Genomic DNA, 5248 nt, shown 5'->3' with positions numbered 1-5248 from the left:
CGTCCGTCCTGCAGCGCACCTCGCCGCTAATCACCAGCACGAGGACACTAAGGATAGCCTGGAAAGCCTTAAGGCTAATCACTGGCAAGATGGCACTGAAATCTGCTGGACACGACTTACTTGGACCTCCCGCCTTGGATAAAGACTGCGACGTTTTTAGCAAACGGTTTAATGCTGCTAATTTTGTCACGTCAATGTTGGGCTTGCCTGAGTCATTGTTACATGGCGGCACCCTTTAAATCATTCTTTAGATATGTTTTGACTTCATTTGAGTCATTCTGAATGTATGTTGCAAACATTTGCTGTTAGAAAGCAAGTGGTGTTCCACAAGGCTCAATCTTAAATCCCCTTTACATAGAAGTCCAAATTGATAAGTAGCGGAAAAGACATTTGTTCAGGATTTATGCTCATTTTTTCCGTTTTACGCAATGTTTTTACAGTTTATGTTTACATTTTAACGGTGCTAGACGGTCAATGCATTTGAAGTGGGAGGGTTGGCAGCCAATGAACAAATTTTCATTAAAAAGTTGCCACTTCCACACATTTTGAAGCCCATCACGGTTGACGTTTGTCGCAAATACAATTCCAAAAGTGGAAAAAAAAAAAAAATCAAACAAATATCTTCAATATTAAAAAAAAAAAAAAATCAAACATTTTCAATATTTAAAAAAAAAAAAATCTCGAAAAGTGAAGCCAACTATATTGAGTCATTCTGGATGTATGTTGCAAACATTTGCTGTCAGAAAGCAAGTGGTGTTCCACAAGGCTCAATCTTAAATCCTCTTTACATAGAAATCCAAATTTAAAAAAAGCCGAAAAGACATTTGTTCAAATTTATGCTCATTTTTTTCATTTTACGCAAGCTAATGCTAATTTTTACATTTTAAAGAAATAAACGTTTATGTTTGTTAATTGACGGCACTAGACGTCCAACGTTCATTCGCTGCCATCCCTCCCATTTCAAATGGATTGGACGTCTACAAGCCATAAACTACTAGCGATAAACTGTTTTAGTTGCCGTTAGCTGCTGGCGCCAAAAATCATATATTAATCGCAAACTTAGATTACATACAGTATAATAAAAAAATGTTGACGGATTAATCAATCAAATCCATGTTTTACCACAAATATTTTCAACATTTGTGCTAATGCGAATTTTGACATTTTACGCAAGCTAATACTCTTGCTTTAGCATGATAAATTCCATGATTTTAACACATTGGCTGCCTTTAACGGCAATAGACGTCCAATCCGTTTGAAGTGGGAGGTTTGGCATGTAATTGAACGTTAAAATGTAAAAATTAGCATTAGCTTATGTGGAATTTAAGTACTAGCATGAGCACAAATGTTAGGTCTGGCAGCGAATGAACAAATGTTCATTAAAAAGTTGTCACTTCCACACATTTTAAGCTCGTCATGGTTGATGTTTGTTGCAAATACACTTCCGAAAAGAGAAGAAAAAAAATCTAAATATCTTCAATATTTAAAAAAAAATCTCGAAAAGTGCAGCCAAGTTTATTGTTGCCGGGGTAAAATTGCAGCAGTTTCACCTGTTTTGTGGCTATGACAACACAGGACAAACATGAGCATCCGTGTGTGGTTCGGCTTATCCCGCCATGCCTGCTGGCCTCAATTCAAACATCACAAGTAGTTAACGTCTCCGAGTGGTTAAGCTTTGCACCTTGATTCCTGCTGTGCCTGTCTGCCATTGACGGCGATAAACGTCCAATCCGTTTGAATTTGAAGGGGACGGCAGCGATCAAACGATTGCTGCGAGCCCCTCCTAGTTCAAACGGATTGGACGTTTATCGCTGTCAACGGAACTAAAGCATACAAAATTGATTGATGTAGTAAAAATTCAATGTATACAACCAAAATCCACTCATATTTTTTTCCCCCCAGGCCCCCTACAGTTTACAGTATATGCGAGAACCTGCAGCGTTAATCCCACAGTAATGAGATTGGCATGGCAGCAGATAATGAAATCAGTCCAAAGCTCGTGCATGGATGTTCGCCAACAAGGTAGATGGTTGCATTTTCTCACCGTCATGCCAGTATTCAAGTTCATTCTGCATTAAAAAAAAAAGACTATTATCCTTGTGTTAGCGCTAAAAAACTTCTAAGCAAACTGGAGCTGTCGCAATAAAAGAAATTAAACTGTTTATTACGTATCCACTAGGGGAATACAGTGGTACCTCTACTTACAACCGTCTCTACATACAGAATTTTCAGGTTCAGACACGCTTCAACAGGAAAATATTGCCTCTTGTTACGAAAGAAATTTCAGGATACGAAAAGCAGCTCCCAGAGTTTACGGAACCTAACATACTTATAGATGCTCTGCCATTGGCTGTTGCCTAGCATTCCTGGCATCCAATTGGCTGAGGGACCTCTACTGCATGTGTATGTGTGTATCCCAGTGTCCTCTTCATTCACCCCTCGTGTTCCGACAGCTTTACATGAGTGTATTGTTTTATTCTTTATTCTTGTTTTTTTACATTATGCACAACGCCCATTTTATTTTAAGTGTGCAATAATGTAATTGTAACATGTATTTGTCAAATTTTTTTGATGCAAATTTATGCATTATCAAAGATTTATGTCTGAATTATGGGGTGCTTGGAACGGAGTTGGGCATACACATAGAAAATGCGTCTCTACATACAGAATTTTCAAGTTACGAAACTACTTCCAGAACCAATTAATTTCGTAAGTAGAGATACCACTGTAAAGACTGACAATGACATTCTCCTGTTTCAACAAGCTATCCTTTACCACAAGCCCTGTCTTTCTTACATATTATATCCTCTGGTTGTCCTATGTCTCTGACCGTTCTTGGAGGTAATTTAGTTAGTTTTGTGTAGCGATCGCAAATGCTACTGAGTGACAGCCAACGAACACCTTAAATTTTGTTTGTGGCAGGAGAGATGGCAGTGAATGAATGAATGTTTATTCCAGCCCTAGTTAGTCCATTGTCTTAGCACAACCATTTTTGTAAGACTAAAAAAAGACCAAGTAAAGTCAGGTAAATTCATTTTCTCTAAAAACAACATTGTTTTGCAAGACATTCTCTTACTCAAAAAACACTACAATAAGGCTTTTATTTATTCCCAAACCAATCATGTATAGTCCGAAAAAATTAGAAACCTCCAGTTGTAACAGAATTTAATTGCTTCATTACGACAAGCTAGCAAAAGAGATGTCAGAAGTGGGATTCGAACCCACGCCTACAGAGTAGACTACGACCTGAACGTAGCGCCTTAGACCGCTCGGCCATCCTGACATACGAGTGTTGATCAAATCCTTAAAAATATAAATCTGTCAGCCAGGAGAGGGCGATAGATACATTGAAACCTTGTTTAATGCAACCTTGTGCACTAATGCTATGGTGTAAAAAAGCTAAAATAAAATGTTGTACATTAAAGTAGTTGTAGTATAGGACACAGAAAATTGCATATAATACATTTTATATAATATTTAATATAGGGCAAAAACAGGACTGTAATATTAGCAGAAAGTAGCATTATGTGGAGCAAATCATTGTAATACAACAAATGAAATAATTTTTTCAATACTATTGTGATGTTAAAATGTTTACTGTGAAGGTAAACACATACAGTACTATTTGTTGTCGCAGTAAACGTATGCAAGTCAAAACCGTTGTAAAAAGTCATACATTTCTCTGTCATGTAAAATAGAAATTTATAACACGTCTCCTCCTCCTAATGAGGTCACCAAGCATCAGTGTGTCAAGATTAAAATCAAGTGGACCTAAGATTGACCCTTGAGGGCCTCCACCTGCCTTAAATTTGGGGCATATGTGGTAAAGATTGTCATGTTTTTTATCTAAAGTCACTTTTCCGTCTGCTGGAAGTCCCCCTTATTGTTTACCAACACGTTCTATATGTGTTGAATGTACACGCGTACGTGAGCAGCTTTGCTGTTTTTGCTTATCACAGGCGTCAGACCCGTCTGCTCTTAAGTGCTCGGCCATCTGCAATAAACACACAGACGACGACTCGGGCTCGTATCCTGTTTTCAAGCTTCGGACGCGCCGGCAGAAACGGCAGCGACGGAATCGTGAGTCACTTCCGTCCGTCCGTATTTCGCCGGCAGGAAAAGGGATTCCTTCATGAGCAACATATTGCCGCTATAACGCCATGGAAAAGATGAGGAGTATGTTTGAAGCGCACATCAAGGCGGCGGACGTGCCGTGTGTCATCGCTGACGTACAAATAAAGCTGCAGATGCTTGCTCACTTACGCGCAGGATTTAGTCAGTGATTTGGTCAAGTTGGTTGTGGATTGAGAAAAAAAATCGAATCGATTTTTCTCAAAAGACCATGTATAATAAGGATTTTTTTCTCTAAAAGAACCATGAATTGTGGGATGTTTTTTCATTGAAAAAATTACCATGGTGAGGAGTTTTTTTTTTTTTTCACTGAAAAAAACGGCAATGTATAGTAAGGTGTTTTTTTTTTACAAAAAAAAAAAAAACAAAAAAACATGTATAGTAAAGCGTTTTTCTCAAAAAACGACCATGTATAGTAAGGCTTTTTTTCCTCAAAAAATGACTGTGTAGTAAGGCTTTTTTTTTTCCCCTCAAAAAACGACCATGTATAGTAAGGCTTTTTTTCTTCTCAGAAAACAACCACATATAGTAAGGCTTTTTTTCTCAAAAAACGACTCTGTAAAGTAAGGCTTTTTCCCTCTAAAAAACAGCAATGTGTTGTAAGATTTTTTTTCCCTCAAAAAATGACAATGGAGCGTAAGAATTTTTTTTTCTTTAAAAATGACCATGGTGAGGCGTTTTTATTTCACTGAAAAAAACGACCATATAGAGTAAGGTTCTTTTTCCTTAGAAAACGACCATGTATATATAGTAAGGCTATTTTTTTCCTCAAAAAAACGACCATGTATAGTAAGGCTTTTTTTTCTCAGAAAACGACCACATATAGTAAGGCTTTTTTTCCTCAAAAAACAACCATGTATAGTATTTTTTTTTTTCTCAGAAAACGACCACATACAGTAAGGCTTTTTTTTCTCAGAAAACGACCACATATAGTAAGGCTTTTTTTCCTCAAAAAACGACTATGTGTAGTAAGGCTTTTTTTCCCCTCAAAAAACGACCATGTATAGTAAGGCTTTTTTTTCCCTCAGAAAACGACCACATATAGTAAGCCTTTTATTCTCAAAAAACGACTATGTGTAGTAAGACTTTTTTTTCCCCTCAAAAAACAACCATGTAT

The 5248-nt window shown here is 37.3% G+C and overlaps 1 non-coding gene across 1 annotated transcript; it reads right to left on the bottom strand.

The window, feature by feature from the left end:
• Positions 1–3200: 3200 nt before the first annotated feature.
• trnal-cag (transfer RNA leucine (anticodon CAG)) lies at positions 3201–3283 on the bottom strand. Its single transcript has one exon. It is a non-coding gene; the product is annotated as a tRNA-Leu (tRNA).
• Between the last annotated feature and the right edge of the window lie 1965 nt (positions 3284–5248).

This window comes from Corythoichthys intestinalis, chromosome 19 (genome assembly GCF_030265065.1).
Source record: "Corythoichthys intestinalis isolate RoL2023-P3 chromosome 19, ASM3026506v1, whole genome shotgun sequence".
NCBI classification, from domain to species: Eukaryota; Metazoa; Chordata; class Actinopteri; order Syngnathiformes; family Syngnathidae; genus Corythoichthys; species Corythoichthys intestinalis.
The sequence above is the reverse complement of the archived record's forward strand: the minus strand, read 5'-3'. Positions and strand labels throughout refer to the sequence as shown.